Here is a 21717-nt window from a genome sequence, read left to right on the forward strand (position 1 = left end):
GACATATTTATTTTTTTATGTTTGAGTGTCTTGCTGGCATACATAGTATGTGCATCACGGGCATGCTCAGTTCCAGCGGAGGTCTTTTGGATCCCCTGGAAATGGGATTCTAGGCAGTTGTGAGCTGCCCTGTGAGTTCTGGGAACTGAATCCATGTCTTCTCTAAAAGCAGTCAATGCTTTTAACCGTTGAGCCACCTCTCCAGCCCTGTGATGCTTTCTTTATTCTTACTAAGCTTTTGAAATGTCTTTACATTTCAAAGGTAAGTTCTTTACATTTAAAGGTAAGTTCTTTACAGGCCACACAGTGACACAGAGGACAGTATTTTCAGTGTAGATATTCTGTGCTCTTGTTATTTGTTTTTAGCAGCTCCTTCAGAACTAGGTTAATTCTTGTTAGACACGAGTTCTGTGAGTGTGCTGCTCCGAAGTTGTGCAGTTTTCTTTTGCTTTAAGAACTCAGCAGTGTCACCTTGTTTGTTATTGCTGAAATTTTCAGTTTTTGAGTTCACTTTTTGAACAAGTATTGAGAAAGCTATCATAGTTATTTAACTCAGTTCATGGTATGGTTTAACATACTGGGATTTAAATATCATTCATTCTTAGATGGTTTACAGTTTACCTTGAGAAAGTATCCTTTTGTTAAACAAATTATTAGCAAAGTGCTGTTTCCTGTACCCTTGAGCAGCACGTATATGAATGTCTACTTTGTCTCTTGGCTGTTGAGAATTGCACTGGAAGTTAACATTTATGTTTAGTAAACTTCCATTTATTTTCTTCCTTCTTCCTTACCCTCTTTTCCCCTCCCTTTTTTTGAAACATGGTTTTGCTAAATTGCTCAGGCTGGCCTTAATTTGCGACCCTCCTACCTTACCTGAGTAGCTGAGATTAACAGGCCTCTGCCAGCAGTGCTGGCCCAGCTTTGGTTTCTGAGACAGTCTTCCTATGTAGCTCAGGTTGGCGGGACTTGTATACTTCTCTTCTCCCAGTGTTGGGGCTGCAGGCTGCAGGCTCCGAGGATGTGTGTCCAGCTCCACTCAGTTGCTTTGGTAAAGGAAAATGTTTGATTCAGTCTGTTTTGCTGACAGCAACTATATAATCTAAGGGTGAATTTTAGGATAAAACTGTAAAATATAGAGGTTTCCATTAATGTCTTGCTGATATTTAACCCAGGCTTATTTTTAAAAAGTCAGGTAGTGGGATGTAGCTTCATGGTAGAGTGCTAGCCTAGCATACTTAAAGCTGTAGGTTCTGTCCTACTCTACCTCCTACCCTACCTCCTAAAAAAACTAAACAGTATACAAAGCAGATAAAAACTCAAATAGTTTAAATGGATCATTAAAAAAAATCCTTTTGTAGGCATAAAAGGTTAAATGAGTTCTTTCAAAAGTTATTTTTAATTTGAAAAGTTGAATTGGAATCTGCATATCAAGACAGATTTCAAATGTTTAATCCCTTTTTGCATTTGATAGAGACTTACATTTTGTATATATAATGGGACATAACTGATTAAACATTGAAAACTCTTAGATTTAGCTGGGGAGAATGTAAAAATAAAACCTTAATGGAGAGATGAGTGGTTAAGAGCACTCACAGCTCTTCAGAGGATCAAGGTTTAGTTTGGTTCCCAGCACCCACATGGCGTCTTGCAGTTGTCTGTGACTCCAGTTTCAGGGATCTGACTTTGCCTCTAGGGAGCTCCAGCTGTGTGTTGGTCTAAACAAATCAACCAATCTACCTACCTACCTATCTATCTAATCTACTTATCTATCTTATCTGGTCTACCGATCTACCTACCTATCTATCTAATCTACTTATCTGCCTTATCTGATCTACCAGTCTGTCTCTCTGTCTATCCATCTATTATCCATCCATCTGTCCATCCATCTGTTTATGTTAGGTGCTTGCATCTTAATTCTATTAATTTCTTTCTTTCTTTGTTTTAAGGCAGGATTTCTCTAGGTAGCCCTCTTTCTGTCCTGGACACAGTATGTGGACCACACTGGCCTGGAACTCAAGAGTTCTCACTGCCTAGGCCTTCTTCCTAGGATCAAAGTATGTACAACCATACCTGACCTGCATTTTAATCTTAATGCTGTATGACTTGTTTTCAGGCCTTGATTTTAGGCTTTTAAAAAAATCTCCATTACTTTTATCTCTTATTTATCACTTTATATTTTGAAATTTTATAAATTCTGTGAATGTATTTGTGAGTGCATGCATATTTATGCTGTGGAGAGTGTGGAGGTCAGAAGACAACTTAAATTTAAACCAAAATTGTATTTTATTTGTATTGGTGTTTTGCATGTGTGATGTCTGGGCATCATATGTATCCTTGGTGCCTATGAAGGCCATAAGTTAGAGTTACACAGACAGTTGTGAGTCCCCATGTGAGTGGTGGGAATCAAGCCAGGGTCTTCTGCAAGAGCAGTCAGTGCTCTTAACTTCTGAGCATCTCCAGTCTCCAGAGGGCAACTTGAGGGTTCTTGCCTGCTACCATGTTGGGGCAGTCTCTTCTATCGCTGCCTTCCATCTTGGAATTACAAATGAGCCAAATACGCTTTGTGCACAGGTTCTGAAGAGTGGACTCAAGTCACCTTGCTTGGCAAATGCTTTTAACTGCTGAGACATTCTCTGGTCCTTTTATTTATTTTTAATAATTGATTTTTATTTTATTTTTATTGTTTTGCCTGCACATATGTCTGAGGACGTCAGAAGTCTTAGAACTGGAGTTAGAGCAGTTATGAGCTGCCATGTGGGTTCTGGGAATTGAACTCTTGTCCTCTGAAAGAATTATATTGCTCTTAACTGCTCACACTTCTACAGCAGCCTTTTATTTGTTTTTGAAACAAGGTTTTACTGTGTGGTCTCAAGGTGGCCTTAAACCCATGAACTTTCTGTTTCAGCCTCTTTAGACCTTGGATTACAGGCCTTTGCTTTTGGGCTCTGTTTTCCTCAGTTTCTTAGGCAGGGTATTTAAAGTAGCAAGCAATTTTAGAATCAAGAGACCACGTAAAGCTGGGCATGGTAGTTTTTGCCTGTAATGTAGCATACAGGAAGCAGAGGTATGAAGATCATTGCAAATTTTAGGCCAGCCTGATCTGCATAGGAAATCCAGTGCCTGCTAGGGTAAGCTTCATAACTGGACTCCACATAACCATAACAACAGCCGCAGCAGAAGGAAGATATACAGGGTTATATAAATTCATATTTCTTGGCTTGTATGCTTTGAAAATTTTTCTTAGAATTTTTTTCCAGAATAGGTAGGTGTGTGTGTGTGTGTGTGTGTGTGTGTGTGTGTGTGTGTGTGTAGAAAATTTCATTTCAATGAGGGCAGGGAAGAGAAAAGTGAAAAAAGGAATATCATTTCTCCTTGAAAATATAGGCAAGCTCCTTTTATGAAAGCTAACAAAATACTTAGTTTGGCATGAATTTTAGTTACTAGGAATATGAAAGTTTGAAAGGTTTAGAGATGAGGAAAACAACAATCCACTCGTCAAAGTTGTTGAATCAGCATTAGCTAGCATTTTAATATCAAAGATTAGGGTGAGATGATTGACAGGAGAAATGCTTTTTCACTAAGTTCTCGGAAGGTTAGCCCTTTAAAATCTGCTTATTGAAACCATTGGGAAATAAAGTCAACACGTTAAAAGCATTGTCATAGAAGAGTAGTTAAGAAGAAAAAAATTTTTTTAAGATGAAAATATATGAGATCTTTGTACTTTGTGAATATATTTTTTTTTTTTTGGTTCTTTTTTTTCGGAGCTGGGGACCGAACCCAGGGCCTTGCGCTTCCTAGGTAAGCGCTCTACCACTGAGCTAAATCCCCAGCCCCTGTGAATAATTAAACACATCTTAGAGGCAATAATTTTTTTCTCCCCTTTTCTGTTGCTAGCACAGCATGGCCATTTCGGCTTTAGGCAGTTGCTTTGCTAACTCCAGCTTGTTTGTTGTCCTTCCTTGTGTTCTTGCTTTACTGAGCTTCCCAAACGTTCTAGCCTGTTCTACACTTGAGGTTAATATTATCAATTCCTGTACTAACAGACCCGAGGAAGATATGATCAGGGATCTTTGGAACTGTGAATTAACCTTGTTTTCTTTTCTTTATAAGCCTTTGGGTTAAGATTGCCACAGAAGAGGGCTTGGAGAGATGGCGTGGTAGTTTAGATGATGTACTATTACTATAGCAGAGGGCCCTGGTTTGTTTCCCAGTACCCACATGAGATGGCTCACAGCCATCTGTAACTCTAGCTTAAGGGGATTTGGACACTCTTTTCTGGCCTCCAAGGGCAACTGCACTCACATGTACATATCCCCATCAGATGTACACCTACAATTAAATATAAAAATCTTAAAAAATGATGATCATAAAATAGGCTGGGCCTGGTAGCATATGCCTTTAAATCCAGTACCGGGGCTCCACAGAGAAACTCTGTCTTGAAAAACCAAAACCAGCCAAAGATTAGATGATCTGTACTATTTGGTTGTTAGAAGAGTCCCAGTTGTGTTTTTACAGCTTAAAGTTAGCAAAGATATTTTTAAATTTTCACTGTTAAGAAATTTTAGTTTTGACCTGCCCGGGCTTGGTGATATATGCCTTTAATCTCAGCTCTAAAGAGGCAGATTCATCTCTGAGTTGGAGTTCCAGGACAGCCAGGGCTATATAGGAAACCCACCCCCCCACCCCCCAAAAAATTCAGTTTAAAGCTTTTGGAAGATAAACTAGTATTTGATTTAATTACTTTTTTAAAAAGGTCTTCATACTATGCTTTGAAGTGCTTGAAAATACCTTTAAAATATGAAAATACTGAATTGAGATGATTTGGAAAAACTAAAAATAAGTATACTGTATAGAGTTAATTGAATCTTTGTAAATATTAGGTTTTGGTATGATTAATGAGGGGCAAAACTTAGTTTTAAGAAGAAAGAACTTTTCCTGGGAGTATCAACATATCTTTGCTGCTTAAAAATCTTATTTGTGAATGTATATGGGCATAGGCAGAGCCCAGGTGTTAGTTATTTCTACTATTTGATTGTACCTTTTTTTTCCACACACTCTGAACGTTTTGCTGTTTCCTGGCACTATTTATCTATTTACTTGAGACAGCATCTCACCATGTAGCTTTGGGGATCCTGGAACTGACTCTGTAGACCAGATTGGTCTTGAACTCACAGAAATATGCCTGCCTCTGCTTTCTAAGTGCTAGACTTAAAAGGATAGATAGGATACCATGGCAGGATATTACATTATTTTTAATGTAATATCCAGCTATACTTGTAATGGTTTTCTTCTATCTGGGAAACCCCACCCCCCCATAGGAATGCAACATTGCTCTAGGCAAGGGAGCAGGACAGATTTTTTTATTTTCTAGTACATATTTTGAGCTTCTAGAAAACCAAAGTTCAAATTTGTGGCATACAGTGCAATGGCTAGCTCTTAGTGCTTGGTCTTCAGAATGGATGCTATAAGTGAAAATAATATAATTGTTCAGGTATTCTGACATAGAGTAATTGGTCTACTCTAGAGCAGCCAGGGTGGTGACTGTTGGTATCTGCTGCAGGTCTGTTATTTGTGATAGGAAGAGTTGATGCCAGCAGAAAAGTTTGCCTTCAGGTATACAAAATAGCTTTTAACAACTGTAACAAACTGAGAGAATAGGACATTTACAAACAAAGTCAGAACACTCCCCTAGAGAATTATACATAGTTTTTGTTCTTAGCTCAGTACCTTCTGTATTTGTTTGGAACCTTATAAATTGATTTCTGAGGCTGGCGAGGTTGCTCAGTAGGAGAGATGCTTTCCGTACATGCATGGTGACCTGGGTTTGATCTGATAACCTAACAACATGTAAAGGTAGGAGACCAAGCTGTCTTCTGATCTCCACATGGGCACCCTTCATTCCCAACATATGTCTTTTAAAAATTTCAAAATTTATTTCTAATGTGTAGACACCAACAAAACAGAAAGCAAGTCATCTTATCTGTTTCTTTGACATGTTTGGGTATTTAGATGTTTAATTCTTTTTTTTTTTATTAATTTATTATATATAAGTACACTGTAGCTGTCTTCAGACACACCAGAAGAGAGAATCGGATCTCTTTACAGATGGTTGTGAGCCACCATGTGGTTGCTGGGAATCGAGCTCATGACCTCTGGAAGAGCAGTCGGGTGCTCTTAACCACTGAGCCATCTCTCCAGCCCTAGATGTTTAATTCTTAAGTTGACATTAACCACGACTCTTCCTGATTTATCCATCAGAAGCTTCTGGTCAGTAAAGAAATCTCACCATCCGTCTTTCTTTTCAATATTTGTTATGTAATTCAATTTGTCAAGAAAACTAAGAGACTTACCAGCAGTCTTGCAGTCTTTTTTCCAACAGTGAATGTGTTGGTAGTTCATCGATAAGTTATTGACTCTCTCTCTTGTTTTGTCTGTTTTTAAGAACAGTGTCAAACTTTGTAGCCTTGACTGGCCTGGCCCTTGCTATGTAGACTAGGATGGCTTTGATCTTAGAGAGATTTGCCTGGCTCTGCCTTCTAAGTCTCAACTCTATAAAAAACTTTTATAATTCTGAGATTTTTTTTCATTTTTCATCTGTTTTTTGAAACAGGGTTTCACTGTAAATCTTGAGACTTGATATGACTTAGCCGTCCTCAAATTCACAACATGTTGGCGTTAAGGGTGTGTCCATTAAACCTAGTTTTATTTTTCGTCTTTTTAATCTATAAAAGAATATAATCTATTGTAATAAGTGAACAAGGTTGAAAGGATTTTTAAAAAGCTGTTGATTTCCTTAAGATCTCCATGGTTACTATCCAACTGTTCTGCCTAGAAGATGGGCATCCTTCAGTGTTTCTGGGGTCTGTCTTTATACTTTAGTTTGTTTGTTTTTGTTTTTTGAGACAGGGTTTTTCTGTGTAGCCCTGGCTATCTTGGAACTTGTTCTGTAGACCAGACTGGCCTCAAACTCAGAGATCCACCTGCCTCTACTGTCTCCTGAGTACTGGGACTAAAAATGTGCATCACTACCACCCAGCTGTTTCTGGGTTCTTGTATACACTATGCTGACGTAAATCCAATATGTAGTTATTTTTACTAAAGAAAGATTAAACTGTAATACTCCATAAAACTTCCCATGTTAAAGTCAGTACATATTTTTCCAAAATGATCTTTTTTTTTTTTTTTTTTTTTTTGGGTTTTTTTTTTTTTTTTTCCGGAGCTGGGGACCGAACCCAGGGCCTTGCGCTTCCAAGGTAAGCGCTCTACCACTGAGCTAAATCCCCAGCCCCCAAAATGATCTTTTAAAGAGTTTCATTACAACTTGTAGCATAGATAGATCCTAGTTTGTTTGTTTGTTTTTCAATACAGCGTTTCTCTATGTAGCTTTGGTTGTCCTGGAAAGCTCTGTAGAGCAGGCTAGCCTGAAACTCAGAGATAGGCTTGTCTCTGCCTCCTGACTGCTGGGGTTAAAGGTGTGTGCTACCACCACCAGGCTGGAGCCTAGTTTGACTATTTTCCTGTAAGCATTTAGGTAATTTCCAGATTAAAAAAAGATTTATTATTTTTGTGTATGAATGTTTTGCTGGTGTGTGTGTGTGTGTGTGTGTGTGTGTGTATGTATGTATGTATGTATGTATGTATGTATGTATGTATGTAGGCATGCCTGGTGCCTGGGAGGCCAGAGAGGGTGTTGGAGTCTCCGAAGTGGAGTTTGGATGGTTATAAACTGCCTTGATGTTCTGGAAACCCAGACCTCTGCAAGAGTAGCAAGTGCCCTAACTACTGGGCCATCTCCAGCTCTTACTTCATATTTTTGTCACTACAGACTGTGCTATAAATGTACTTATAGATGTTACCATATTTGCTGATTTTTTTTTTAATTCTGTAACTAGAACCTCAAACATGGGATTTTAGGTTCAACAGAAGTATATTTTAGATTTCATTAATTATGTGTTAGTGTATAGTGCTGTGCATGTACCCATGGAGGCCATAAGAGTGTTAGATCCCCTGGAGTTGGATTACAGGTAGATGTTAAACTGCTGAACCTGGGCTCTGGGAGCTAAATATTGGGTCCTCTGAGCCATCTACTGACCCTATTTTGTTGTCCTGAAATTTAAAAAACGTAATGACTTTGTATAGACAGTTATTTTTTCATTATTGGCTATGCTTAAGCATTTATGTTTATTGAAAGTAATTTGGAAAACTAAAATGTGGTGCTGTTCGAACCTGCATTACATTCATGTGTTAATTTTGGAGGTTTGACATTTGTACATGGTGATAATTTTGCTTTTCTTTTTAAATAAATACTTCCTGGATTTCATAATTTTCTTCATACAGTTCCTTTGCCTTTCTTTTTTTTTTTTTTTTTTTATTAACTTGAGTATTTCTTATATACATTTCAAGTGTTATTCCCTTTCCCGGTATCCGGGCAAACATCCCCCTCCCCCCTCCCCTTCCTTATGGGTGTTCCCCTCCCGACCGTCCCCCCATTGCCGCCCTCCCCCCATCCTTTGCCTTTCTTAGGTTTTACATTTATTCTAGTGTTTATTTCACCACTGTTGTTACTCTTTTTCTGTCCCTTTCTAGTAAGTTAGTAATTAGAAATGGCTTAAGATTAATATTATGCTATATTTGTCTGAGGACAACTTTCTCTTGGCTATACAGATGTAACAACTTGGATTTGTAAAAAAATATGCTAAGGAAAATATACATTATTTTTATTTACTTATTTTGGGATTTTGAGACAGGGTTTCTGAAGCCCTGGCTGTCCTGGAGTTACCCATGTAACTGGCCTGAAATTCAGAGGTTCACCTGATTATTTCTTCCATGTGCTGGAATTAGAGTATCACCATGCCTGGCTTGAAAATGTATTATTAAATAACTTTAATATTTCTGCTTTCATCCTGTAGTCTATACTCTTCTGTAAGTCTTGTGGGATGAATGAGGTTGAGCGTTTATGATTTTACTTTATTCGTGGTTCCCCTTAACTTGTTTTGACTAACAAAGCAAATTCTAGGCCTGGAGTGGTGTCTGATACCTTTAATCCCAGCATTGTGGAGGCAGAGACTGGCAGATCTCCATGAGCTCATACAGTGAGACTTTGTCTTAAGAAGAGCAAAAAGGGAAATGGTACTTATGTTCACATCAGGCACAGTTAGAGATGGGTTTGGAGAATTGGATGAAATTTATTGTTTATTTGTTAATAATAGTAGGGTGGGGAAGGTAAAAGTTGCTTCTGAGTTTATTAGTGTAAAATTTGACACTTACCTGGTTTACATATTGCTGTTTACTTGGCCTTTGTTGCTGTTTGTGCATCTCAGTGCGCTCAGTGGTTTGTTGAATGCTTGCACTGTCGGGTCTGTTTTAATTTTCAGTTTTGTTGCATTTTGGTATAAGTTAATCATAAGAAAGGATTGCTGTTGCACTTATGGGTAATTGAACTTACGACCTTAGAGAAATGCCAATTGGCTGCCCTACACAGGCTGTGGTGCTATTTTCTTTGTGGTTACATACTGTACTACATACTTTTTTGTTTTAAAGAGCCAGAAATTCCATTTTAGTAATTACCTAGAGATGGTTGAGGTCAGACTGACGGAGTGGAGAGTCAGAATTGTAGTAGTGTAGTCCCAGGGCTGTGTTCTTCATTTGAACTTGCATGTCTGTTTCCTTGATCCATGCCGTGTATGGAGGTTACTCTGTAAGACAAAGAACTTGAGACAGTGATTAATATTAGGAAGTTGTGTTTTGAGCCAGAAACTATAGCATATAAAGTTAGTCTTTCATGTTGTTGCATTGAATCATGTGAAACCTGATACATTAACTAATCCCATTCTTCAAATATATTTAAGCTCTTAGCAAAACGATAATCTTTATTTATATGTGTACAGGTGTTTTGCATGTATGTTACATATGCCATTTGCATGCCTGGTGTATGCAGAGGCAAGAAGAGGGAACCAGATCCCTGGGAACTGGAGTTACTGTTGGTTGTAAACTGCTGTGTGGATGCTGTGAATCCTACTGGGTCCTTGGGTCCGAATTTTTTTTTTTTTTTTTTGTAAAAATTTAGTTTTTATTTCTTTTTATGTGGAGGAGTGTATGTCTGTGTGAATGCATTCCACATGTATGTAGATTTCCAAGGAGGTCGGAAGAGGGTGCCTGATCCCCTGGAGTTAAGAATTAAGGCAGTTGTGAGCCACCTGCTGTGGGTACTAGGAACTGAACTCACTTCATTTAGAATAGCAGCAAGTGGTCTTTACCACTGAGCCATTCTCCAGTGCATGTTTGCTCCTTCGCTCATTCATTCATTCATTCATTCATTCATTCAGAGAGAGAGAGAGAGAGAGAGAGAGAGAGAGTGTGTGTGTGTGTGTGTGTGTGTGTGTGTGTGTGTGTGTGTGTTAGTTAGGGTGGTTGGTATACATGAGGAAGTCAGGAACTTTAGGGCCCAGGAATCAAACTCAGGTTTTTGGCTTAGCAGTAAGCACCTTTTATTTGTTGAACCATCTCGTTGATCAGTAATGTTCTGATACTAACCTTCCTTAACTTTGTAGACCTTAACTTTTATGAACACATTTCTTTTTTTTTTTTTTTCTTTTTTTCGGAGCTGGGGACAGAAATGAACACATTTCATATTGCGGAAATAAGTATTCATCCTTCTCATGTTCTCATCTCATTCCCATTGCCTAAGAAAAGCACTAAGTCACTGGAAGATATTAGAAAGGAAAATTCTGATTTTTTTTTTCTTTTAAAGCCAGTGGCTCATACAGACCAGGCTTGCTTTGCACTTTCTTTTAATCTTTATTTTATTTGCCTGAATGTATGCACGTCTGTGTACCATGTGTGTGTTTGGTGCCTGAGGAGGCCAAAAGAAGACAATCGGTGAGACTGCAGTGATAGATGATTATGAGCTGCCGTGTTAATATGAACTGATCATGTGCCCTTGGGAAAGCAGTCATTGCTTTTAACCACTGAGCCATTTCTCCATCCTCTGACTTTGAATTTCTAAGCCTCTGATCCTTCTGTCTGGGACATGCTTAAGCCCCATGCCTGGTTTGTATGGTGCTGGGGAATGAACTTGGGGCTTTATTTATTTATTTATTTTTTTCTTTTTTTCAGAGCTGGGGACCAAACCCAGGGCCTTGTGGTTGCTAGGCAAGCGCTCTACCACTGAGCTAAATCCCCAGCCCCTTGATCCCCATTCTTAAGTTTCCCCATTCTTGCTTCCTTTGTTTTAAAGATTAATTTTGTTCTTTGGCAGTTGCACAAATGAACATAGGACTTAGAGGCCACTCACGATCGCCCTCTCCCGGGCCCACTTGTTCGACTGCCCTGCTTCAGTCAAAGTGCAATTTGTAAATGCATAATTTGTTATATCTATGAAACGAAAATCTGGCATCATGCAACATTAAAAGTATGGACCAGCTGGAGACTATGAGAGGGAAATTATTGGGTGGTTGTGGTTTGTTTAGTTAATTTGGTCTCTAAGTTCTCAGCCACACTGTTCATGACTGGAGATTATGTGATAATCAGTGGCAAAAGGAAGCTGCAGTTTCATTCCTTCACTCAAGTCTTTTTTTTTTTTTTTCTTTAGGAAGAACTATTCAAGAAAAAATGGGAGTGATATTAATATTGAAAAGTTGGCTTTTAATTTAAAAAAAAGACTTAAGAATTCAAATGTCTGTAAGTTGAGGAGACAAATAACCTTTTAGCCGTAGGAGGCTCATCAGCCTTTGGTTTTGTGTTCTTGACTTTTGGCTGTCAGTGGCTCAGAGTTCTCAGCAGGTAGTGAGTTCTGTTGTGGGAAGAAAGTTATTTAGGCCAGGAATTAGCTGAGTCCTGGCTGCCCTTTTTTGAAGCAGAACAGCCAGTATACCTTCACTTCATGTGCTTTGGAAGGACAAATACATATTCTTTAGATAAGACTACTTTAGTATTCCAGATTCAATAAAAACAGTATTTATTGTGCACATACTCAGAGTTGAGGAAGAGATACGGGTGTCCGGACAAGGACAGCCCTGGGGATCTTACCTGGGGTGAGTAAGGAAGTGAGCACTTCACAGCACACAAGCGGTGATCCTGGCCTGAGAATGTTCTTAGTCCTTGTGGGGCTCTTTATCCCATATATACTTGTATAGATTTTGGAAATTGACTGTTTTCTTCATTTGGGTGATAAATTTTAGAATCAAAACAGACAGTTGTTCAGCTTTTATTCTCCTTAGTGTTTATCAGTAATTTATTTTTTTGAGGTTTATTTATTTTTATTTTATGTGTATGGGTGTTTTGCCTGCATGTATGTATGTGCCACTTGTATGCAGAAGAGGGCCTTAGATCCTCTGAAACTGGAGTTAGAGTTGTGAGCCTCTGTGTGGGAACTGAACCTGGGTACTCTAGAAGAGCAAGCAGCACTGTGGTCATAGTTCTAATCACACTTCGAATATCTAAAATAACCTCATTTAGTTTAAGCTCACAACCCCAATTTCACTTAACTTTTGGCTATGGCATTTTCTAAATGGCTGGCCACAGCTTTGTATACCTGTAATCCCAGCACAAGGGCAGGAGGAATTTTAGTTCTAGTTTGGGTTGCAGAGTTTTCTAAAATGAATTCTACAGGTTGAAGATGTAGTCCTTGCCTAGCATGCACGGGACACTAGGTTTGATTTTTCCAACACTGAACAAACCCGATGGGGTTGGACATAGGAGAGTTAGGAGTTCAGCAAATTCAAGGTAGGCTTAGGACCTTAGAAAGACATTGAGGGGCTGGGGATTTAGCTCAGTGGTAGAGCGCTTGCCTAGGAAGCACAAGGCCCTGGGTTCGGTCCCCAGCTCCGAAAAAAAGACCAAAAAAAAAAAAAAAAAAAAAAAAAAAGAAAGACATTGAATGCTTTTTGCTAGCATACTAAATAGATAACTTCAATTTTCTCCCTTCTGAGTGTGTGTGTGCGCGTGCGTGCATGCATGCATGTGTGCTAGAAGTGAGCGAGAGTCTTTAGATGTGTAGGCATAGCTTACTGTTCCCCCTTACTGTTTTGGGACGTGGTCTCTCACTGAACCTGGAATTCAATCTCTGTCTTTTTGCATAGTTTGGTGGCCAGGAAAACCCAGTTTTTCTGTCTTTGCCTCCCTCCCCAATCCTCAACGCTGGTGGTACGGTCATGAGTATGCTATGTCTGGGGCTTGTCGGTGCTAAGATTGAAGTCTGGTTCTTATGGTAGCAAGCACAGCAAATGCTCTTACCTGGTGTCTTAGGGTTTCTTTGCTGAGATGAAGACACCATGACCAAAAAGCAAACTGGGGAGTAAAGGGTTTATTTGGCTTAAACTTACATATTGCTGTTCATCATAGAAGGAAGCCAGGACAGGAACTTAAAACCGGGCAGAATCTGGAGGCAGGTGCTGATGCAGACAGTGGAAGGGTGCTGCTTACTGGCTTGCTCAACTTGCTTTCTTACAGAACCCAGGACCACCAACCAGCCCATGGATGGCACCACCCACAGTGGGCTGAGACCCCCCCCCCATTGATCACTAACTAAGAAAATGCCTTACAGTGACCTTAAAGATGGAGGCATCTCCAGTTGTGTTCTCTCCTCTCAGATAACTCTACTGTGTGTGTCAAGTTCACACACAACTAGCCAGCTCAACGACCCCTTGTCAACTTAGCACACACACACCACTGTAAGCCACACCTTTCCTTTCTTATTCATCCCCAAGATCTCACATTAACAACACAAACCTGGGCTGGGGAGAGATGGCTCAGTGGTTAAGAGTACTGACTGCTCTTCCAGAGGACTCAGGCTCAATTTCCAGTGACTACATGGGAGCTCACAACTGTCTGTAACTCCAATCCCAGGAGATCTAGCAGCCCCACACAGACATAGATGCAGGCAAGACACCAATGTACATAAAATAAGAAGAAATAAATCTTAAAAAAATAACTTTTTAAAAAAAGTTTTAATAAAAGTCCCAATCTTTACAAATTTAATTATATTAAAATTTTAGTCTCAAAATATCTAATCTCTCAAAAAATCCAAAATATTTTAAAAGTTGAAAGTCTTTTAGCTATGGGCTCCTGTAAAATAAAAACAAAAAGTTAAACACCTTCTTCAGAGGGAAGAACCAGGGCACAGTCATAACCGGGACCAGCCCAAACCTGATTCCAACAGTATAAACAACTCAAAGTCCAGTATTTGGGACTCGCTCACACTCTGATCTTCTGGGTCCTCCCAAGAGCTCGAGTCACTTCTCCAGCTTTGCCCTCTGCAGCACATACAGTTTGTCTTCTAGGCTCAGGCAGGATCCACGCCACTGCCACTGCTGCTGCTGTTCTTGGTGGTCATCCCATGGTACTGGCATCTTAAAGTGCTGGGGTTCCTTCCTGCAACTGTGGTACACTTTCCCCAGTTGCCTCTCACTGGCATTTTTCATGGTTCCAAACCTCAACTTCCTTCGGTCATGGGGCCTTTAACTGCCATTGAGGCTGCACCTCCACCAGTGACCTCTCCTGGCTTCTGACAGTGCTGAGCCTCAACTGCTCTGCGATTCCTTTATTCATTTACTGTGACACCAGTACCACCTGAGTGACTGTCACACATTATCAAATCTAGCTGCTAACATGAGATATAACCTGGCTGCCTCTGGAACACAGTTTCTCTGTGCTTTCTGAAAACACTTTCCAGATTTTACCTCAGTGATGCTGGTCTCTTCTTCGTCACCACTAATTTCTTAACTCCTGCTGACCAGCATCAATTGTCGTAGTAACAAAGGTTTCTCTTCAGTGATGCTGGTCTTGTTAATTAATAAATTGTGGCTGACTCTTCATTTCTAGCTGATCAGAACAACAGAATTTCACTTCAAAATAGCAAATTGCCCTAATCATTTCTTTAAATTTCCCTCTATAAGAGTCTTTGAATTTCCCTCTGAAACTAGACTAGGCCTCCATCCCTTCTGCTCTCAACATTCTTACCCTCTAAGCTCCTCAAGAACTTCCCACTGAGCTCTAAACACTCAAAGGCTTTTCTAGCCCTAAGTTCCAAAGTACTTCCACAATCCTGTCACAGCAAGACCCACAATCCCGATACTATCTTAGAGTTTCTATTGATGCAATGAAACACCATGACCAAAAAGTAAGTTGGGGAGGAAAGGGTTTATTTAACTCACACTTCCATATGTTATTTGCTGTTTATTATCAAAGGAAGTCAGGACAGGAACTCAAACAGGGCAGGAACCTGGAGGCAGGAGCTGATGTAGAGGCCATGGAGGGTGCTGCTATATTTTCTTTGCCCTGGCTTGCTCAGCCAGCCAGCAAGCCTGCCTGCCCTGCCTTTCCTTTTTTTTCCCTTTCCTTATCTGTTTTTTTTTTTTTTTTTTCCTTCTTCCCCTTGAGACAGGGTTTTTCTGTATATCCCTGGCTGTTCATGAACTTGCTTTGTAGACTAGGCTGGCCTTAAACCCTGAGATCCACTTGCCTCTGCTTTTTTTTTTTTTTTTCCCCCACGTGGAGAGGTTTAATGAGAGAAGAAGACTAGAGGAGAGGAAAGGCCGGCCATGAAGGGGTGGGGGTAGAGAGAAAGGACAGGGAAGAGAGGAAGAGCAGGGAAGAGAAGAGAACAAAGAGAGAGCTTGCCTCTGCTTCTTAACTGCTGGAATTAGTTCAGTACTACCACTGCCTGCCTTAGTCCACTTTTTTATAGAACCCAGGACCACCCACAGTGGTCCAGACCCTCCTCTAACAGTCTCTAAGAAAATGCCTTACAGCTGAATCTTATGAGGCATCTTCTCAATTGAGGTTCCCTCCTTTAAATGACTCTAGTTTGTGTGTCAGGTTGACATAAGACTAGCCAGCTCATCTGGTAAACTATCTCCCCAGCACTTTTTGTTGTTGTTCTTTTGGTGTTGATTGAAGCCAGGGTCTTGGACAGTTGGCATATGCTGTATCATCAAGCTACAAAGCTTTTAGTGCTTTGAAAAATAAAGCTTGGTGTTGTAGTGCATACCCAGCTTGTTTGTGTGTGTGTGTGTGTGTGTGTGTGTGTGTGTGTGTGTGTGTGTGTGTGTGTGTGTAGAGAGGAAGACAGATTAGGAGTTGAAGGTCAACAATTATATAGCCAATTGAAGTCAGACATGGCCACATGAAATCCTCTTTTAAAAATAAAACTAAGGGCTGGAGAGATGGCTCAGTGGTTAAGGGCACTGACTGCTCTTCTAGAGGTCCTGAGTTCAAATCCCAGCAACCACATGGTGACTCACAACCATCTGTAATGAGATCTGATGCCCTCTTCTGGTGTGTCTGAAGACAGCGACAGTGTACTCACATACATAAAATAAATAAATCTTTAAAAAAATAAATAAAACTAAAATAACATAAAATAAACTCAGCAGTATAACCAGATAATTTATACTTTTCAGATACTTTTCAGATAATCCATATATGGCCTTTCTCTGTCAACCCAGACCCTGAGTTTTAATTTTAAGTATGAAATATTTCAGACAAAAACATACAATAATAAATACTCATTTGCCCAGTATCCATCTAAGAAAGAAAATGCTACCAAAGATCCTGTAACTCGTGCTGTCTCTGCTGTTATTCCCTTCCCTCTAAGATACGCCACGGGCTGGGGTTGATCTTTATCTTTTTCGTGAATATAGTTACACCTTTCTGTACTGTTCTATTTTTAAAGAAAATAATTTAAAAACATGATAAGAAAAAAAAAAACAACCCAGGGTTTCTCCAAGCTAGCATAGCCCAGGCTGACTTTAAATTTTATTGGTCCTTTTGTTCCAGATATGAGCCGTTGTGGCAGACTGGAATATTTTTCTTTTTTTCTTTTTTTTCCGGAGCTGGGGACCGAACCCAGGGCCTTGCGCTTGCTAGGCAAGCACGCTACCTCTGAGCTAAATCCCCAAGCCCAGGCTGGAATATTTTATTTGTGTTTATATGTGTTATATTGAATTCTTGCAATAACCCTTTGAGATAGGTACTTTCTCCACATTTTGCAGATGAGGAAACTGAAGATGTCAGAGTTTAAGTCATTTACTCAAGGACACACAGCTATTAAGTGGTGGAGCTAGGAATCAATCCAGGTAATTGATCCCAAGGTTATCACTAAAGCTCTCAGTGTACAATTCCTTGTCTCAAGCTTGAAATTAAAGTTAACGGAAAACCAAGAACAATGAAAACGTGCAGGTTTTCATAATCCTTCTAATGTTTAAAGAATCTGACCCAAGTAAGCAAGAATTTGTTGGTGACATTTTTTTTCCTCTTGGTATGACTGACTGTTTTTGGTTCAAAAATACCATCGGCAATTGAGGTGTTGTGCTAGACAGACATAGTGGGCAAATCAGCATCACAGTCTATGTCCTCCATTATCTTTACAAAATGGAAAAACTCTAATGTCTGTAAAAAGCCTTCATTTCAAAAGAAACAAAAAGGCCTGAATATACTAAATTATTTTGCCCATGACAAAATTTGATTTACTTATGTATGAACATTTTCTTCTTTTGCCATTTGTTTGTTTCTTTGTACTATATGGCTGGAATTTAAATTCTGTCTTTCTCACTAGACTTTTGAGTTCTAGGGTTTTTTGAGACAGGGTCTGATAACCCTGCTGGCCTCAATCTCCAGTCCTCTGGCCTTCACTTCCTAAGTACTAGGATTCCAGCTTCACTTTTGAGGTTTTGTTTTTGTTTTTGTTTTTTTTAAATATTTATTTATGTATTTATTATGTATACATCATACAGCTTTCTGCCTGCAGGCCAGAAGAGGGCACTAGATCTGATTGTAGATGGTCATGAGCCACCATGTGGTTGCTGGGACTTGAACTCAGGAAGAGCAGTCAGTGCTCTTAACCACTGAGCCATCTCTCCAGGCCCACTTTTGAGTTCTTTTTTTTTTTTTTTTTTTTCCCAATGTGGAAAGGTTTAATGAGGGAAGAGGAGGAGAGGAGTAAAGGTTGGCCATGAGCACGTGGAGGGAAGCGGGGAGGGAATGGGGAGAGAAGGGACAAAGGGGAAGAGGGGAAAAGGGAAAGAACAAGGAGCAAGACCACTTTTGAGTTCTTAAGGATAAATATATTGATTGTTCTGGGCCCAAGTACCTACTGGAATATCTGCCATAAAAAAAGGGAGCAAGTATTTGTTGAGTGATTGGTCCTTTTTAGTAAAAACTGTTTAATAATTTATCAGGTCGTAGGGGAATTCATTGATTTGAATAGGATGCTATGTTATGAAACTGATTTTTTTTTAAAGATTTATTTATTTATTATATATAAGTACACTGTGGCTGTCTTCAGACACACCAGAAGAGGGCATCAGATCCCATTACAGATGGTTGTGAGCCACCATGTGGTTGCTGGGAATTGAACTCAGGACCTCTGGAAGAGCAGTCGGGTGCTCTTAACCGCTGAGCCATCTCTCCAGCCCCCATGAAACTGATTTTTTTTTTTTTTTTTGGTTCTTTTTTTTTTTTTTTTTTCGGAGCTGGGGACCGAACCCAGGGCCTTGTGCTTCCTAGGCAAGCGCTCTACCACTGAGCTAAATCCCCATCCCATGAAACTGATTTTTATTCCATGTTTTTATGTCCCCCTTTTACTTTGAGTGTGATCTTAACAAAGCTGCGTCGAAGCTATTTTTCGTATTCTGTTTTCTTGAACTACACGACACTTTATGACATAGTCCCCTGGGCACTAAACTACTATTATTTTTAATTTCTTCATTAAGTAGCGGATCCTGCAGCTTTCTGAGTTTAAGATGCTTAGATTTAATTGCCACAGTTACAGTTATGTATGTACTATGTAGTAAGTTTGTTTCTTATTGAAGTTTGGAGTGAACCTGGAAATAGCCCAGAACAGGCAATGTATTTATCCTTAAGAACTCAAAAGTGAAGCTGGAATGCTAGCTTCCCCCCCCCCCCCCCCTTTTCTTTTCCTTTCTCTCTTTTTTGGTTTTTTGAACAGGTCTTCTCTATGAAGCCCTAGCTGTCCTGGAACTTGCTCTATAGACCAGGCTGGCTGGACTCAATTCAGACATCCACCTGCCTCTGCCTCCCAAGTGCTGGGATCAAAGGTGCGTGCCACCACCCGGCTTTTGTTTTTTTTTTTTTTTTTTTTTGATTTGTTGTGTTTTTATTTCCAGTGTTTTATTTCCATAGATTACTTCACTCTTTTTAGCACTTTGGCACAATCCTTAGTTTTCCCCTGTAGTATTGGAGTAGACTTATTTACATGGAGTACTGGTAAAGGGAAGTATGAGTCCTAATTGTTTGTCTTTGTTCTGTCCTACATAGAAGTTTAAAAGGATATAACTTAATAGGCAGCTTGATTTGATTTGAATGTTTGGAGGGTACTGTCTTTCAATCAGCCACTCAGAACCTTCTTTCTGGGACAACTTGACACCTCTGGTTCAGATCTATAGAGACCTTTCTAGTCTTCGTTTCCTATAGATTCTGTCTAATGGCACAGAAAATGATTGTCTTTTAAGTAAGACCACTTCATTTATCTTTTTCTAAGAGCTTAGTAGATTTTATTAATTATTAAAATTTTAATATTTAATTTTATATGCATAAGTGTTTTGCTTGCATGTATGCATGTTGTATGTATGTGTATCATATATGTGCCTGGTGCCCATGGAGGCCAAAAGAGGGCATCAGATCCCCTGGAACTGAGTTATAGACAATTGTGTGCTACTACCTGGGTTCTGGGATTCAAACTTGGATCCTTTGCAAGAGCAACATGTGCTCCTAATTATTGATCCATCTCTCTAGCTCCCTAACTACTTTTGATGGAGTCCTCGTTAGTTGTACACAATAGTCTCAAACTCATGGGATCAGGTGATCCTTCTGTTCCAGCCAACCTAGTTGTTTGCACTGTAGGTGCACACCACCATGCCTGACTCTTATACTTCTTATTTTTTTTTTATTTATTTCTATTTGCTGAAGAAAATTTACTTTTGAGGCTGTATTGCTATGTAGCCCATGCTGGCCTTGTACTCCCCATCTTCCTCTCCCTTACTTATCCTTTCTAGTGCTGGGTGTACTGGTTTTCCTCTCTCTCCTTTTTTCCTTTTTCTTTTAATTAAATTTATTTCTATTTTTTGTTTTTAACTTATTTTTTACTATTTATTTTGTCTGAGCATTTGTGTGTGTATGCATGCTCACACAAGAGTTGATTCTCTTTCAGTCATATGGATCTCTGGAATCAACTCAGGCTTGGCAGCAAGCTGAGTCATCCTCGTCCAACCCCTTACTGCTTTAAAGAAATAAATAAAAATGAAAAGAATAGAATATATTTTTAAAAATTTTGTCTAATTCTCTTTATGTGTGGGGGATGGGGTCATGGAGTTTGGTCAGGTATGTGTGTAGGGTGGCCATGTGTATCATGTTTGTGCAAGTGGAGCTCAGAGTCTATTTCTTCCTACCATAGGGGTTCCCAGGGTTGAGCTCAGGTCATCAGGTATGGTGTCAAGTGCCTTTATCAGATGAGGCATTTCACTGGCCTTGTTCCCAATTTTTCTTCTAAGTTTAACTTTTGTTCTCAATCTGAGACTGTCAGCATATTATGGTATATAAAGAAATCAACTAATGTAGTGAGTTGAAACAACTCGGGAAGTATTGGGCAAACTGCAGCACCACAGAGAGTGAGTCAAATAGGTAACTAATTCTCTGTTATTATACATGATATAGTTATCTACCAGGATGGAAATTTGTTCCATAGAAACCTATTGGCATTTAAAATTGTACTTTGCTCTGGCTTCTTGTTCTCTGTCTGGGTCTTGTAATTTTAGTAACTCTACTTCTCTCACACTTTTCTTTCACCAGCCAAGGATTTCTTTCTTCACTGGCCTTTATGGTCAGTCTCTTAGATGGGCCCACTGAAGGGATACTCCACTTCCATACCTGCGACCCACCCCAGGAAGAAGCCAGATTCATTTATCACCTCAATTCTCTAAAGACAGTTAGGGGAGGCCAATGATATTAACAGGAGAGAGAAACTGAATTGGCAGCCTAAGTTAGAGATACCGGAAGTAGTAATTCAGAAATATTTCTGGTTCTCTGGCTAGAAATGCCAGAAGAGAGCTCTGGTTTCTTATCTCTTCTTTTTTAAGATTTATTTATTTATTATATGTAAGTACACTGTAGCTGTCTTCAGACACACCAGAAGAGGGCATCGGATCTCTTTACAGATGGTTGTGAGCCACCATGTGGTTGCTGGGAATTGAACTCATGACCTCTGGAAGAGCAGTCGGGGGCTCTTAACCACTGAGCCATCTCTCCAGCCCTTCTTATCTCTTCTTAAATGAGCACTCCTGCCTGGATGCTGTCTGTGAGGGGAGGGACTAAAACTTCACCCCAGATATTAATACATTCTGTTGAAAAGCTTTGGAACCAGATTCCTAGATTGGCATGGTAGAAATGAGTTATATCCCCCAGTTTAAGTCCATCCTAAACATTTTTAGGGTTACATCTTCACAGGAGGGAAGGAGACAGGTCAGTCACCAAGCTCTTGCTAGGTTTGGCTGAGTATCTTCTTTAAGCTGTGCTTAAGAAGTTGGAGATAAGTGTCCTCACAATAAGATAATAAACTTTTTCTCCCCAGACTCTTGCTCTCTGCAGTCAGGCTAGAGCCATCACAAAGTTCACTTGACTTTTGCCCTTACCCCCTTTTCTTTTTGTCTTTTGGGTACTAGCCTGAGCCCAAGTGTGACTCTCTGGTACTTTAGGCCTTTTATT

At 39.6% G+C, this 21717-nt stretch overlaps 1 protein-coding gene across 4 annotated transcripts in view; it reads left to right on the forward strand.

Moving 5' to 3' along the window:
* The window catches only part of Ap1g1 (adaptor related protein complex 1 subunit gamma 1), an 86486-nt gene that overhangs the window by 1781 nt on the left and 62988 nt on the right, over nucleotides 1-21717 (forward strand). The window contains exon 1 of one of the 4 annotated variants that reach the window (XM_063277764.1): nucleotides 1946-2054. The exons of 2 other annotated variants lie outside the window; for them this stretch is intronic. The gene's annotated coding sequence lies outside the window, so the exon portion shown is untranslated. Of the gene's footprint in view, nucleotides 1-1945; nucleotides 2055-16996; nucleotides 17076-21717 lie in introns of those variants that run through there. One more of the 4 variants, XM_063277765.1, reaches the window with a different exon arrangement.

Source organism: Rattus norvegicus, chromosome 19 (assembly GCF_036323735.1).
Source record: "Rattus norvegicus strain BN/NHsdMcwi chromosome 19, GRCr8, whole genome shotgun sequence".
NCBI lineage: Eukaryota > Metazoa > Chordata > Mammalia > Rodentia > Muridae > Rattus > Rattus norvegicus.